Below are 17,219 nucleotides of genomic sequence, written 5' to 3'. Positions count from 1 at the left end.
TATAGAAACATGAATATGTTACAGACACATATATTTGCCTATACAGAATTTGCAGAAAGAAATTCTGGAAGGAAACACCGGTGTAAGTGTGTGCATGTGTGTGTGGGAAGGTACAAACCCCATCAGTGGAGCAGGGATGGGATCAAGACTTCTCACTATATATTTTTAATGTTTTGATTTATGAAACTTATAATTATATCACCTATTCAAAAAGAATGAGGTTTCCATTTTAAATAAAACCTAGCAGTTAACCAAATTCATGACTTATTGCGTGTTAGAATCCAACAGTGGTTCCCCTGCACATTAGGGTCACCCGGGGAGTTTTTAAAACTTCTAATGCCGACGCCACATCCCAAACCAATGGGATCAGAATCTCTGGGAGAGGACCTGGCATCGGTATTTTTTAAAGCTCCTCAAATGACTCCAACATGCATTCCGACATGCAATTCAGAACTGCTGAATTCGACCAGGTGTTAAAAAAAATATGTGTTACTTTAAAAGAAAAAAGTATTATCAATAATACTTTAATCAAACCCTGGCTTTTCTCAGGGGCACTAGACGGAAAGTACAGCGGAACTCTTGTTAGAGTATAACTGGGATTGTACTTACGCGTTCAGAGGAATTTAGCTTCGACAACCCACAAACTAGTCAGCCTTTCATCCCCCACTGTGTCGTTGGGGGAAAGAAAAAAAACAGCTTTCGCTACATTCCGAGGCTCAGTCCATTCCTTTGACTACAGGGGAAGTTGGTGGTTTTCTGCTCTCTCTACTGTTTGATGCTTTGCGTAGCCAGGTCATCAAAGAGCTATGCTTACCACTTACTAGCGTGCTCAACTTTTTTTTTCTTTTAATAGAGAGAAAGAGAGAGAGACCGTGTGTGCATGTGGGATGCATGAGCAGGGGTGGGGGGACTGACCAAGGGAAAGAGAGAGAGAGAGAGAGAGAGAATCTTCAGCAGGCTCCATGTCCAGCAAGGAGCCCCACATGGGGCTCAGTCTAACGATCCTGAGATCACGACATGAGCCAAAATGAAGAGTCAGGGCAGCCTGGGTGCTCAGCGGTTTAGCGCCGCCTTCAGCCCAGGCCGTGATCCTGGAGACCCGGGATCGAGTCCCACATTGGGCTCCCTGCGTGGAGCCTGCTTCTCCCTCTGCCTGTGTCTGCCTCTCTCTCTCTCTCTCATAAATAAATAAAAATCCTAAAACAAACAAACAAACAAAAAAAAACAAAATGAAGGAATCAGTCACCCAACCAACTGAGCTACCAGGTGCACCTAGTGTGCTCAACTTCTAACAAACCTAAAGATAACTGAAGGAACTTATCATACTTGCACATTCCCTACTTGAACCTTCGGCATTCTGATTCAACAGCTCTGGCCCAGAATACAGGAATATGCATTTTTAATACATCCCTGCAGATGAGTCTGATAAAGGTGGTCCAAGGACCCCATGTGACTACCAAAGGCTGTGGTGCCCCGAGGGGGCCTTACTGGCTTTTGAGAGTTGATTGTTGTACACTCAGGAATTTTGCAAACCATTTGTTACCCTCTTGGCATCATGAAATTAGCTACCCACCAGTTAGTGAGAGTATTTGCACCATGGAAATGAACAAAACCTAAGAATCAGAGTGATTTTTTTTGTTTGTTTTCAAGAGAGAACTAGTTTACCAATATATCAGTGGCCTTAAATCACATTATCTTGGTTTTTGGCCTAATTGCCTTGATATTTCACTTTTGTTTATTTATTAGAGAGAGTGAGTGAGCGGAGGTAGGGAGGGGGAGAGGGAGACAGAAAGTCCTAAGCAGGCTCGATCTCACCACCCTGAGATCATGACCTGCGTGGAAACCAAGAGTTGGATGCCTAACTGACTGAGCTGCCCAGGAGCTCCTACTTTTCTTTTTTTTTTAACTTTTTATTTTGAAGTAACTATAGGATTGCAGGAAGTTGCAAAAATATAACAGAGAGTCTTACAAACCTATCAGCCAGGTTTCCTTAGTGGTGACATCTTTTATAACTGTAATACAATATGAAAACCAGGAGAACAGCACCTGTGTGCCTCAGTTGGTTAAACACCAGCCTTTGGCTCAAGTCACAGTCCTGGGGCTCTGGGATTGAGCCCTGTGTTAGGCTCCTGCTCTGTGAGGAGTCTGTTTCTCCCTTTCCCTCTGGCCCTCCCCTCTTTGTCCTCTGTCTTTGTCTCTCTCTCTCTCTCTCTCTCTCAAATAAATAAATAAATAAATAAATAAATAAATAAATATCTTTAATTAAAAAAACCCAATATCAAAACCAGGAGATTCACACTGGTACAGTAATGTTCGCTAAACTAAAAACCTTATTCAGTTTTCTTTTTAAATATTTTATTTGACACAGAGAGAGAGCAAACATTAGCAGGGGGAGGGGCAGAGGGAGAGGGCGATGCAGACCTTGATCCCAGGACCCTGAGATCATGACCTGAGCCGAAGGCAGACACTTAGCTGACTGAGCCACCCAGGTGCCCCTACTAAAAACCTTATTCAGTTTTTACCAATATTTATACTGATTCATATGTGAGTGTGTGTGGTTCTGTGTGCTCTGATAGCGCAGATGGGTTTGTGTGACCACCACCATGATGAGGCTACAGAACTATTTTATCACTATGAAGGAACTGCCTGCTGCTCCCTCTTTGTAGGCACACCCGCCCTCGACCCTATCCCAGTCCCTTGGAAACCATGAATCTGTTCTTCCTCTTTATAGTTTTGTCCTTTTGAGAACATTATATAAATGGAGTCATATAGTATGTAACCTTTTGAGAGTAGCTTCTTTCACTAAACATAATGCCCTTGAGATCCATCTGAACTGTGGCATGTATCAGGAAGTGTTCCTCTTTACAGCTGAGGACTAGAACTTTGCACAAAGTACCAAAGTCGATTTAACTGTTCATCCGGGGAAGGATATTTGTGTTGTTTCTACTTTGGGGCTGCCAATCGAGCAGCCATGAACATTCATGTACAAGGTCTCCTGTGAATGCAAGTTTTCATTTCTCTGGGATAAATGTCCAGGAGTGGGACTGCTGGGTTGTAGGGGTTGCCTTGGGTAAGACCCCACCAAATTATTTTCCAAGCAGCCTGTATCGTTTTACATTCTCGCCAGCAGTGTGTGCGAGAGCCAATGGCTCCACATCCTCAACAGCGTTTGGTGTTATCACTACTTCTCCGTGGCCCTGCTCTCATGTGTACACACTGAGTGGTATATCATCACGGGTGTAATCTGCATCCTTAATGGTTTATGAGGCTGAACATCATCTGCACTTATTTGCTGCCCTTATCTCCTCTTGTTGAAAGGTCTTTTAGTATCTTTTGTCTGTTTTCCAACTGAGTTTCTCTTTAAGTGTTGCATGTCAAGAGCTCTTTATATATTGTGGATACTAGTCTTTTGTTGGACAGGCCGTGTGCAAATACTTGCTTGCAGATGAAAGCTTGCCTTGTCACGCTCTTGGCAGGGTCTCCTCCAGAGCTGAAGTTTTAAATTTTAATGAAGTCCAATTTACCAAATTTTTCCTTTATGAATTGTGCTTTTGGAGTCAAGTCTAAGAACTCTTTGCCTTAGGTTCAGTTTTGCTATATATCCTTTGGCATTTAGAAAATTGCTGTATAAGAAACTTACTTTCAGTTACTTAGTGTATTTATCAGAAAAATCCTGTACATAGATCGACTGTTTTTTTACTTGAGATCCCCCACACCTCATGAAATTCCAGATGAAGGATGACCTTTGGAACACTGCTTCTCAAATTTTCACACGCATATGAATCACCTGGGATCTTTTTATTTATTTATTTATTTATTTATTTATTTATTTATTTTTTTATTTTTTTTTTTTTTCCTGGGATCTTTTTAAATCGCAGATTCTGAGTCAGTAGGTCTGGGATCAGCTTGAGATTGTTTGTTTCTGACAAACTTCCCATTGATGCTAATGCTGCTGATCCAAGGACCACACTTTCTAATAACATTTTAGAATTCAGTGTCCCTTGGATCCCCGATCATGGGATCTACACACAGAACAAAACACACCTTCACTTTCACCAGGAAATGAAAGACATAGATTTGAAGCCTGGGTAATACACAGGTTGACATAGGTTGGGCATTTCTGTGTTCTTATTTGGTTCTCGTTCCCAACTTTTATGTCAGTAAATGTGGCCTTTACATTTTCTCAAGACCTTTCCAGAACAAGGTGAACTATAAACAAAACTAGATGATGAGGTTCGAAAGGGAAGCTTTCTTTGCCCAGCACCCAGCATACATCCCTGGTCTATGTCTCTGTTCAAGAAGTGTTTGTGTCCCCCCCCACTTATGCTTTTGATTATATTTCTCTGTAAATTTGTTTTTAAGTCATTTTGTACATATGTGAATGTTCTGTTTCTCCCAGCTAGATGATAAGATTTTTAGGATGGGGACTGTCTTTTATTTATTTTTTATTATTTTTTTTTACAGTCTCCCACTGATCCTAGAATGCTTGTCTACACATGGGTGGTGCTGGTGGTGGTGGTTGGGGGAGGGAGCGGGGTTGAATGCACTGTCTAGGAAACACCATGGCCTCCAGCTGATGAACAACACATGCCTCTACTAGCTGATAGGATGTTACTGCGACCAGATGTTCTCCAGTTGCCCCAAAGCTCCTCGCTTGGGGTGGTTAGGATTGTGGACCTGAGCAACCAGTCCCCAAAGAATCTATGGTCACAAGGGCAGGAGATTGAATTCTAAGCCCTTTGGGGGGAAATTTCTAACATGCGGGAGGTTCTGGGGAATGTGAAACATTCTTGTTTGAGTCTCTTCCACCAGCAGAGGCAGGAGCTGTGGGGGTTAGTGTCACAATCAGAAGGGATCTGGTGGTGGACGTTCTCCTGGATTATGGGGAACTTGGCCCCCTAGCGAGCACTGCAGCTGGATACCCCAAGGAGACAGGGATATTGCATTCCATAGGCATGAATCTCTGCATGCTGGGGCTGATCTGAGACAGAGCTGCTCACCCTAGGCCTGGCGAGCCCGCCTGGGCATCCCCTGCTCCCCTGAGCCCACTCCCAAGGGGAATGATCTAGGGCTTCTTGGTCCAGGAAAGGGCTGTCCCATCCTTAAACTTCCTGCAGAACCTCCCAGGGAGTCTGCACTCCTTAGCCCTTCCTCCCCTCTCACCATACCCACCACCCTGACTCTGGGACCACTGCAATAGGCTCCCTTACAGCCCTATTTGTTTGTGGTCTCACTGCCTTTCAGTGCATCCCCCAAAGTGCTGGTGGGAGGGATGCATCTGAGGGGTAAATCTGGCTGCATCCAATGCTCTGAGTCCTTCAGTGACTTTGTAAGATCCAAACTCCCCTTACAAGGCCCTGGAGTTCTAAGCCCCCACCTGAGTACCTGCTTCTGTCACTTTGCCACCTCCCACAGCATTCCCTCCAGGCACCCTGAGCTCCTTGTCTGGGAACATGCTAAGCTTTTCTCTGGCCTTTATCTTCCCATTTTCCCATGGACCCTGTCCTTGATCTAGATATCCTTTCTCCCGGATTTCCCAGGTCACTTATGATTATTTTAAGCCTACCCCTAGAGCATCTCCTCCTCTAAAAATATCTTCAGGGTCACCCTAACTAGGCGCACACTTTGAGGCCTCCTCAGCATCATACGTAAACCTCGATTTTGGCACTGACCACACTGTCTTTTGATTGTTCCTGAACTTCGTGGTCTGCAACGGCAACCCGAGAGCATGAGCTTCCTGGATGCATGTGATTCAACTACTGCAAAGAGTTTGTATCCCCAGATTTTTCAATCAATAGTAAAAAGGGCCATTGACATTGGAGTGGCTGGCAGGGTTCCCAGTGGCTCATGTGACTCACTACAAAGAAAGGCCACTGGAAAGAAATTAAGGACAGAGCTTCAGGAACATCTGGAAAGAAATTAAGGACAGAATTTAAGGATCGTCCTCTTCACTTCCGTGGGTGTTAATAAGGGATTAAATAAGAGGACCCCAGGGATGCCTGGGTGACTCAGTGGTTGAGCATCTGCCTTCGGCTCAGGGCGTGATCCTGGAGTCCCGGGATCAAGTCCCACATCGGGCTCCCCGCATGGAGCCTGCTTCTCCCTCTGCCTGTGTCTCTGCTTCCCTCTGTGTCTCTCATGAATAAATAAATAAAATCTTTAAAAAATAAATAAAAATAAAAAAATAAGAGGACCTCTCATCCTTGATGCGCACACACAGGCAGCCTTCCAGCGAGCTCATCTCTATAGGATACTTATTTCTCGGTTTATCAAGAAACAGCACTGTTTTTGTGTGGTGGACATGCTGACGTCTGAGTCAGCTGGGTCTCTGGATTCCTAGACTGTAGCTACCCTCAGGGGCAGAGCCAACACCATGGAATCCTTCTTTTGGGGGTGACCACCGCAGGCCATGGGGACATAAGGGCCCAGGGGCTTTCAAGTTTGAGGGAAGGGGGACCTTCCTCCAGAGGGATGAGGACTCTCCCATCACACCGGTGTTTCTCCAAGAATGTCACAGCAGCAGTTCCACACAGGAAGGCTTGCAAGTCTAATATTAATAGTAATACAGCGTGCATGTGCAGCTCCTTGGCAAGAGCACAAATTTAGCTCAGGACTTCTCAATGACCTACAGAGGTTTGAGATGGTGCCAATCAGTTAGGCTTCTGAAAAAAAACTCGCTTTGAAAAACTACAGGGTCTTACTTCAAACAGGAATGTTTTACATGTTTCCTCCCCTCCCTGCTCACCGTGTTCTAATCATCCAGATGGAGTGGCCAAGACAAAACGTGGACTTTGGTTTCTATCACACTGGAGCAGGGTTCCTAATTTTTTTTTTTTTAAAGAGAGAAAACTCCCTCTAATTGTTTAGCCATATATGTATTCGCTGGCTCCCAGTCATCGGCTTCCCTCTACCTCGTTTGGACAGGCTCATTAGCTCCAAGGCTGCGGGCTCGTGCGCACGGATGAAAAGTGTTTCGTGACCGTTGCCTGAACTCTTAATCCTGGACAAGAGCTTTGCAGCTTAATCCCAGACACCACCTCAATCTGGTCCTCTTAATCATGCAGTGCACACATGTCTTAAGCCCACCAGGCAGAGCAAATGCGTGATTCCCCATAATCTGCCTCCTGTACTCACAAAGCCCAAGGAAGGCCTCTTGCTAAAGCCCAGGAATGCTCCTCACTGGTTACGTATGTGAATGTGGAGAATGGCAGGAAATTTGGGGATCCATGGGTCACGGATGAGGCAAGAAAACAGTCACACCAAGATGTGAGACTCTATGGATCAACCAAATATGGTGCCTAACGACACTCCCCGACACCATCCTTCTTCTGTAGTTACCCCTCATTCTGTCTCCTTGGAGAGAACAGCAAAGGCCAAGGGGTCCTGTGAACTTAAAAACCAGCTAGAGGCTGACAGGTGAGGTAGAGCTGAAGGTGTTAGTCATTCAAGATGGTTTGTTTGCAGGATTTAGCAAATTCAAGGTCAAAGAGGCTGTGTCAGAATGTCACACGGAGCTTCCCTCCTGTTGATCCTGAGGCCCACCACTGTTGAGAACCAGTGCTACAGGGGAGAGCGAGCTTCCCAACCTGTAGTGTGCGTGCAAATCCCCAGGGGCTTGTGCAAAGCAGATTCTGATCTACAGGGGCATGTGTTGCTGCATTTCTGGCAAATGTCCATACTTCTGGTCCATGGACTACCTACGCTTGGAGGAACAAGGCTGTGGAGGACCTGACAGTAACAATCAAACACCTTATATCGGAAAGAAAGGACATTTAAGCCATAAAGAAATACAATTGCTTAGTTGAGTTTTGCTCACCAAGTTGCCATGACTCCAAGTAACTAACCGCAGCTGTTCTCAGAGTCATTGGGGGGCATTATATCCTTTTCTTGAAACTAGATTTACCCAAGAAAAACACTCAGTTATCTAAGACTTTCTTTCCTAAACCGTGTGTGGATGACAACGAAGGAACTTCAGCTGAGAGAATTTTGGGAAATGCTAATTGCCATCAGCCCTCCTGGAGACTTACCATGCACACTCACAATAATGAATGTCCTGACAAGTCCTGCATGAAGAAAAAGACCGGTTGAGCTTTCCTCAAACTTATTTGGCCATGAACTTTTGTTGTTGTTGTTGTTCTTAAAATGATATTAACTTCCAAATCAACAGATTTTGGTGGTGCGTGGAAATGCTGGTTTGGTTCATGAGGAATGGCCTGACCTTGGTGGAGGAGATCATTTTGATCTCTGCAAGGCAGAGTTCCCGCTCCTTCCAAATGTGCCACGTTCCTCCCTGCCTTCACGCATTAAATCATGCAGTGCACACGTGGTCTCTGCCCTCTGTGAATAGATCTGATCACTTTCTTGGTGTTGTTACACGTTGGATTAACTTTGTTGTAGCCTATGTTTTTCTTGTGCACAGAGCTCAGCCGGGCCCCTTGAAAGGATGCTGAATCATTCACCCAGCAGCATCCTGGTTGGGGATTAATTGCATGCAGTGGAGGTGCTGAGGGTGTCACAAGCCTTTACCACGATGAAGAAGCTGCCGAGAAGCACTTAAAAGTTCTTGGAACCAGGAAGTACCCTTAAGCCAGGGGCTTTATGGAGCTTGTTATAACTAAAAGAAGGGCAATTAGAAAGGCGATTTTTAATCCACTTTTCATTAAAAAAACAATATTACTACAGAATTAATGGGCTTCTGTTTAAAATAGTTGTAATTAAAGGATGAGAGCGTGGATTATCAGAAGACCATCACAAGTCAATTAAGAGCTAAAATGCTCCTCTGTACCTAGGCTTCTTTTTTCTCTGCTTTATATTAATTTGTATTTACATGACGGGAAATACAATGTTTACTTAATTTTGGAAGTATAATGCATATTGATATTCCTTCCTAAGATTTTCCCAGCTGCCAGAGAGCGAACCTCTGTAGTGACTATTCCTGAGAACATGCATACACAGAGGATGTGGTGGGGTCAACCCAAGGTAAGACACCTCACCTAATTGCCTCTCCTGTATCTTACCCATTCCTCGAAGCCCCCCTCAAGTCCTGACCTCTGTAGGGAAGTCTCCAGAACAGCTCCTGGCTCTCACTCCAGGGATCTTGCAGTTAACTAGTCTATATCACACAGGCGAACAACTATTTCAAAACCTGTCACGTTCCTTGGTCTTTCTCTCCCTCGTTGACTGGAAACTCCTCCAGGGACAGAGGTTATCTTTTTATTGTTATTTTTTAAACTGCACAGCTCAAACAGTGGAAATCTTGTCTCCTCTCCCTCCCCCCAAATCATTCTGGTTGTCTATTTTCACATACAGGGGATCATGCCATATAGATTGTTCTTTAATCTGCATCCCACTTTGGGATATGTCTTACAGGCAAATGCACACTAGTCATAGAGATGCGATTCTTTCTTTTTAACCAGCACATAGATTCCACTGTACAGAAAGCACCCCCCACACCTTTTTTAAACAACAACAGTATTCCTATTGAATGACACTTAAGTTCCTTATGAATTCTGTCTTTTTTTTTCTTTCTCTTATGTGCTCCCCACAGAGCTAGTGGTTTGCATCCTACTGCAACAGGTAGGTTGGCTCCTTCCCAGAAAGATTTGGCCATTGTCTTGGTGGCCCCAAAACAACTGGTGATGCTAGCTAACAGCCCTGTAGGTGATGTTGGTGACAGTGATGATTCCTGGAAAAACTCCGGATGTTTCAGAGGTTGGGAAGTGTAGGTGAAAAGCCTGGGGTCCTGCCCAGAGAGGAGGAAGAGAGGCAAAGCTAATGACCGCGATGTGGTCTTGAGATGCAGAGTCACAGAAGCATTTTCAGGAAACCTCCTGGGCTCTGTTAGAAGAGAGAAAGGATGCGCCGCTCCTTCTGGCCAAACTGGTCACAAGCGACGCACAGGTCTGGGCAGGAGCAGAGAGACCAGTAATACAAAAGACAGGGGGTGACACACTCTAGAAATCCCTGTTTTCCCAGAGCAGGAGTTCCTGGGGAGAGTCAACCAACACATGGGGGTCCTGCAGCTGCAGGCGAAACAGTCTGTTCTACCCTGTGCAGCAGGGGCTGAGCTCATCTGAGCTGAGCCTGGAGCAATATGGAACCGTTGTTGGAGAGGGAACCTCACTGAGGCACTCGCACTGTGCCGAGGTTCTTTATCGAAACGAGGAAGAGAAAGCAGGAGGAAGCAGGGAAGGGCAAGGTGGGTGAGCACCCCCTTATGGAGCTTAGGGAGGGCTGCTAGATCGGGGATAGGGGCTCAGGGGGGTGCTCTGTGCCTGGAGTAAAACCATACCAGAAAAATGTAGATGCTAAGCCCTTAAGGAGACCTGGATTGGAAACAAATGATGCAGGTGCCTGGTTGGCTCAGCCGGTTGAGCATCTGCCTTCAGCTCAGGTCATGATCCTGGGGTCTTGGGATCAAACCCCGCCTTGGGCTCCCTGCTCAGGAGGGAGTCTGCTTCTCCCTCTGCCTCTGCTACTCCCCCTGCTTGTGCTCCCTTGCTCTCAAATAAATTTAAGAAAAAATAAATAAAGGAAGGAGAGGATGCCAGAGTGCCTTCCAAATTATTTGCCTTGTTGATATTTTCTCCTTTTCACTGACAGAGTAGTACCATGCAGGTATGTGCCATACTGAGCACACTTTAAAAATTTGGTGGTGGCCTAAACAACAGATTCTCTCGACAAGGAATTTCAGAATTGTGGGGTAACTTTGTGGGCTGGCGCTTCACAAGGCACCCATTCACATAACTTGGCTAGATTGTATTTTCACACACACACACACTCACACACCCCGGCCCACGGCTTGTTGCTACGTGTGATTTTTAAACAAGCTCTCGTGACAATAATCTCTGGGTGCTGTCAAGCTGGTTTCCTTCCTGTTGGCATAAAATGCCCCAAAACTTACTTCCTGTCATTCTTGACTGTCTTCCTATTTACTGATAACGTCTCAGGGCACAGCCTGGAGTTAAACAGAAATACAGTGAGTATATTTCAAATAATGGGATTTTCATGTACAGGCTTCTGGGATAATGGCCCCAAATACGCCCCTGGGAACAAATTAACGGCAAAGGTTTGCATCAGTGACTTGGATTTCCTGCTGAATTTGCTCTGAAAGAGCAAATACGTGTGGAATGAAGCTGCTTTGTAGGTTCCCTCTTTACACAAGGCCTCCCTTCTGCCTTAATCACCTGGATTGACTCTGTAAAAGCACAAATGGATGTAGTTCACCGAAGAGCATTTCGGAAACATGTGCTTTTCCTGTGATGATGTGTAATTAATCACCTCCAGGCAAAGCAAACAAGGCAAGGTGGCTTTTAAAGCCTCTGCCAGCCTTTCTTCTTCTCTTCCTGTCTTGTTCTTGTCAGAAGAATCTCTGCCGTCCTCTGATTTTTCCCTGCTTCAAGCCTTGTGTGATCACAGAAGTTTCATCAGAGGCTGCTTTGAACCACCGTTCTCTCCTCCAGATGCAGAGGCCAAGTCTACGTGACAACTGCCACAGGGACGAGAAAAGGCAGTGGTGTGAATCGACACGCTTGCAAATCTGGGCAACACGCCTCCTCCCAACCATGAGGCCCTTTATGCAAAGCCCATTCATCGGTCTCATGCCCCCCAGTAGTCCACACTCTTGGACATGGGTAGTGGGGCAGGGATTCTCAGAATACACCTGCCACTGAAGCCCCATTTAGGAGGCCCAGAAACGTTCCATTCTCTGATGAGATAACTCAAGACAACAAAAAAGTGCTGATTGAGAAGACTTTGGGGCAGGATGGAGGTGGGTGCCTCTGGGTTCACTCATAAGTCACTGCCTGGCATTGACCTTCCAGAAGTAAGTGCATTGCTGAAAGTAGCTGCTATGGATTGAACTGTACCCTCCCAGAAGATGTGCATGTGATCTGTCCGGAAAGAGCATCTTTGCAGATGATCAGCTTATGATGACTTATGGGGGCCCTGATTCAGTATGGCTGGCACCCTTACAAAGAGGAAATGGGGACACAGGGACAGGCATACGTGCGTGGAGAATGCCAGGGAGGATGAAGGCAGAGGCGAGCGGGATGCTTTACAATCCAAGGAACTACAAGCATTGCCAGCAAACCACCGGAAGCCCAGAGAGAAGCATGGACTAGATCCCGCCTCCCAGTCCTTGGAAGGAACTGACCCTGCTTACCCCGTGAACTTGGACTTCTAGCCTCCGGAATTTGGAGATACTAGATTTTTGTTGTTCTAAACCACTCGGTTTGTGGCGTTCGTAGTAATTTCTCAGGAAGCAGCAAATGATTGAATGATTGACCTTTGCAGAGCATATTAGTGTGCTCAGGCTGTCATAACCGAATACCACCAGATGGCTGAAACGTCAGCGTATCATTGTCTGACAGTTCTGGAGAAGTCCATGATCAAAGGGTGGCAGGGTCGGTTTCCTCTGAGGTCTGTCTCCTTGGCTTGCACACTCTTGCATCCTCTCTGTGTGCCCTGGTGTCTCTTCGAAAACCTTCTTCACTGGATTAGAGCCCAGGCTGATGGACTCATTTTAACACAATCACCTCTCTAATGACCATATTTCCCAATATAGACACATTCGGAGGTCCTGGGGGTTGGGACTCCAGCATATGAATTTGGGGGACATGAGTCAGCCCCTGACAGCACAGGGGCCATCTGAAGCAGCTAGGAGTGGAGGGCCAGGCATTTGAGAACAGAGGACACGGGCCACTTATCAGACCAAGCAAGCCCAATGCTTCCTGAGGACCAATGCCTTGGGCTTTGTGGGCACTGTTTGCTGAGTCAGCATCAGGGATCCAGGTAGCCTGTCTATTGTACCCTCACGTTAATGAGCCTGGACTCACCCAGGCTTCGAGCTCTTTCCAGGTGTGGCACAGCAGCTCTGGACAGACGGTGCCTTCAGCCTCAGGGATGGCCTGCTGACGTTGTCCCAGCCTGACCCCAGACATCCAAGGCCTGCGCTCCCTCCTCTGCTCACTGCAACAGGTCAGGATCCTTACCTGGGGAGAGGCTGGGAGTAGGGTGTCCCTTTGGGTCCCCTGCCTGCTCTGGCTGATGCATCCTGCCTGATGGAGGCTGAAGACCCAAATGGTGGTGGTGGGAGGGGAGACAGGGAGATGGAGAAGGAGGGGAGCAGAGCTCAGAGAGAGTGAGGAGACTCCCTAGGGCCCTCAGAGGACCAGCTGGATTCTGAGCTGGTTGGTGCCTGGCGAGCCCACCTGTGCGTGCCTCTTCTTGGCGGCTTTTTTTTCTTTTTTAAAAAGATTTTATTTATTTATTCATGAGAGATACATACAGAGAGGCAGAGGGAGAAGCAGGCTCCCTGTGGGGAGCTCGATGCGGGACTCGATCCAAGGACCCCGGGGATCATGACCTGAGCCAAACACAGAGGCTTAACCGCTGAGCCACCCAGGCGCCCCTTGGTGGCTTTAAAGAACAAATTGAGCACGTGCTTGAAAAGCTACCTAGGCTTCTGGCCATAGAGGTGGATGTTCAAGGGCAGTCAGAGAGCCGTGTTTGGGATTTGCTGTCCTGGATGCACAAAAAAGTGCAACCTCGGCTGCCAGGCTGGAGGCGGAGGGAGCAGTGCAAACAGAGCCGCCTCTGCCTCCCCACCCTGCCTTTCTCTACTCTGCGTCTCTGTTTGATTTGGGACCTATAATAGGATAATGGAAACTAAAAGCACTTTTTTTTTTCCCTGGTAAGATCTAAACAGTAGCAGCCGTAATATATTATGCCGGAGTGCAAACGCTGTGTTAAGAGAAAGGGGAAATGATGTATTTTTAAGGAGTTCTTATTTGGTTCTAACTTAAAAGCAACAGTGTAAATTTCTTTCAAGTAATGTTGCCTTAATTATTCATTTTCCTTGGCACTAGTTAAAGAGCCAAGTAATGACTTCTGTCTCTTTATATTTAGTCTATTATTGTTTGAAAAAGGCCAGAGGAAGGCCAGAGCGGTGCAAAAATGATATTTGCTTTTTTTTTTTTTTTATTACCAACAGCCAATGTAAAGGGTAATATAATCACCAGCAGCTGAGAGACAATGACATTTTTATAGACCTTCTGGCAACACTGGAGTGTGAAAGAGCCTGACAGGTATTTGGCTTTCCAGACTGTTCTTTCAACTTCATTTCCCATCAGACTCACTGCTGGGCGGGCAGCTCGAGGCGAGCCCCACGTCTCCCTCCAGATATCACTTTAGGAGCCTGACCAGCAGCTGTCTGTTTAAATTTGGTGATTTTATAGATGGGAAGCAAGGAGGAATGCCTGCAGGACCCCCATTCACACCATCCTGCAGGACCCTCGTCGTCGTCCGTGGAACTTCCAGTTGGATTCTCATATTCCTTGCATACTTCAAAAGCTGGAGAACGTTACCATCGCATTGGGACATCGATGGCTCATTATAATTTGCAATGCTTTCTCTTTAAATGTGATCTTTCTGTGGGGTCATCCGAAAACCGGTTTATGCACAAGAACCCATGATTGCTCTTTCTTTCCTAAGGAAAATCCCTGTGAGGCTGCAAGGAAGCTCCTGCTTTATGGGGGCTTTCCAAGCTCTGCAATTTGAGATCTAGGTGGACAACCCTGGCATTTAGAACTCTTCAGCTCGGGTTGAAAGACAAGGATCATATTTGCAGTGTGAAATCATGCAGTTCGGATATAGGACAACTGACCTGGGGGCTCGCTTTTCCTTTTGCTCTTTTGAACTGCACACAGTGTCAAGGGGCTCCTTCCAAACTTTAGAGAAACTTCAGAGAAACATTTTCTCTTCCTGCTCCCGGAGGGGTATCAAGTCCTATATTCTTGTGTAAATGATTGAGGATGTCTTGCTTTGTGCCTGTGACCACGGAACACGAGGGAGAAAAGTTACTGGGCAAGGCCAGGGCATGAAAAGATACAGCAGTAATAAACACTTGAGCTAAAATTAAGAATACGGGCTTTCATAAAGGTGGGCCTTTTATCACAGGGTTATTCTGTGGGGTTTTTGTTTTGTTTTGTTTAAATTTTGTCTGTCTCCTTAACCATTCGTTGGATTCTCTGGGAATTCAAAGTTGGGGCTCTTGTGCCTTTGGTGAAATCAATCTCTTTGGAATTCCATGGGAAAATGAGAAACATGCTTCTTTATCTTTTTGTAGGTATTCAGGAAGGATTTCCTACTCACCTCCCTTCCTACGGTAGTGATGGTTCCCTCTCGAAGCCAGACGTGGAAATCTCATCTGAATGGAAGCTGAACTTCAATGGGTTTGGCCCATGTTCTACATGAATTCTGCACAGTGAATCCACTTTGGTTAGTGCAGTTGGATCAGATTTCTACATATTCTTCCCTCAGAAAAGGATCAAGAATGGAGTTTCTGAAACAGATGCTCAGATCAGAAAAGTGGCTCGAAACCACCCTCCTACAGATGAAAAATCTGAAGCTGAGGGAGGTTTAGCAACTTGCACAACAGGACTGAGATAATCAGAAGGCAGAGATGCTCACCAAGTGCTGCCCTGCTGTTTCTCGACCTTCCTGGCCCCACCCACTTCCTTAAAGTCTAGTGTCTGTAGGTGGCTTCACTCTCAGCCCCTCTGACTTAAGCTTCACTGCATTTATTTTGTAAATATTTTATTTATTTCTTTTGATAGACAGCAAGTGAGAGAGAGAGAGACAGAGCACAAGCAGGGGGCAAGGGACAGAGGGAGAAGCACTTTCTGCTGAGCAGAGAGCCAGACGCAGGTCTCCATCCCAGGACCCAGGACCCAGGGATCACAACCTGAGCTGAGGGTAGATGCCCAACTGACTGAGCCACCCAGGTGCCCCAGCTTCACTGCCTATGTGTAAGTCAATTTCGCACGTATAATCGACGTATAAGTCAATTTCGCACAGGGCAAAGATGCTAGAGATGATAAAATAATTTAGTTATAATGATCGTTACTGAAAAAAAAATCACAAGTGCCCCCAAATGCTTGATCATTTTGACTATGATTGTAAATTAACCCTGGCACAGGGTTTTGTTTTTAACTTCTGGCAAAAATATGGCCAATGGAATTATTTGTTTTTCTCTCGAGATACTTCCCTGGTGCAAAACAAGAAGTTTTCACCTGTCCAAGAGGCAATTTGTTGTCCTTGCTCATCATCATACCTTCTCCAGCTCCCTGATACATGTACATTTAAAAAGAAGTGTCCTTGGGACCCCTGGGTGGCTCAGCGGTTGAGCTCCTGCCTTTGGCCCAGGGAGTGATCCTGGAGTCCCAGGATCGAGTCCCACGTCAGGCTCCCTGCATGGAGCCTGCTTCTCCCTCTGCCTGTGTCTCTGCCTCTCTCTGTGTGTCTACCATGAATAAATAAATAAAGTATAATATTTTTTAAAATAAAGAAGTGTCCTTGAGAGAGGTACCCAGGAGCATTACACTTACTGATTCCAAAAGGTGTTACAAAACTATTGTAATTAAAACATTATGGTGCAATAGAGTATTATGCAGTCATAAAAAAGAATGAGATCTTGCCATTTGTGACCACTTGCACTTTATGCCAAGTGAAATAAGACAGGCAGAGAAAGCAAATACCATATCATCTTACTTATCTGTGGAATCGAAACCAAACCAAAACAAAAACCAACCTTGTAGATATAGAGGAGAGACTGGTGGATGCCAGAGGCAGAGGTCTGAGGGGGTGAGAGAAATGAGTATATGTGATCAAAGGTACAAGCTTCCAGTTATAAGATCATGGAGACGTAACATAGAGCATGGTGATGATAGTGATACTGTGTCATATATTTGAAAGTTGCTAAGGGAGTAGATCTTAAAAGTTCTCATCATAAGAAAAAATTCATTAACCAGACTTATTGTGGTGATCATTTCACAATATGTACAAGTATTAAAGTACAATAAATACAAGTTGTACACCTGAAACTGATATAATGTCAACTGTACCTCAAAAAATACAAAACGGAAAGAAGTATCTTCCTGTATATGTGTAAATATGTCCACATCTATGGGCTCTCCTGTGTAATTGTTTGGTGGTCACTGTTTATAAATACTTGTTTTCTATAAATCTGGTTTTACTGGTGGCTTTAAGCAAAAAGCAAAGAAATAATTTTAAAAGATCCCCCAAAGCTTCTAAATGGGCATAGAAAATGTTTCTAGTAAAATATAGTGTCCACCTGTGTTGGTTATTCTCTGTTCAGTTCCCACATTCATATCCATTTTCCACCTTCTCTGTCCACCTCTTTGCTCAAGAAGACCAAC

General features: G+C 45.5%; 1 long non-coding RNA gene across 1 annotated transcript; it reads left to right on the top strand.

Moving 5' to 3' along the window:
* Positions 1–10,337: 10,337 nt before the first annotated feature.
* On the top strand, positions 10,338–16,883 carry LOC112647322 (uncharacterized). The gene is made up of 3 exons (XR_003128236.3): positions 10,338–12,978; positions 13,994–14,087; positions 15,128–16,883. It is a non-coding gene; the product is annotated as an uncharacterized LOC112647322 (long non-coding RNA).
* Positions 16,884–17,219: the final 336 nt, after the last annotated feature.

The sequence above is a fragment of the Canis lupus genome, chromosome 5 (genome assembly GCF_003254725.2).
Source record: "Canis lupus dingo isolate Sandy chromosome 5, ASM325472v2, whole genome shotgun sequence".
Taxonomy (NCBI): Eukaryota; Metazoa; Chordata; class Mammalia; order Carnivora; family Canidae; genus Canis; species Canis lupus.
Note: the sequence above shows the minus strand (reverse complement) of the source record. Positions and strands in the feature narration are given on the sequence as shown.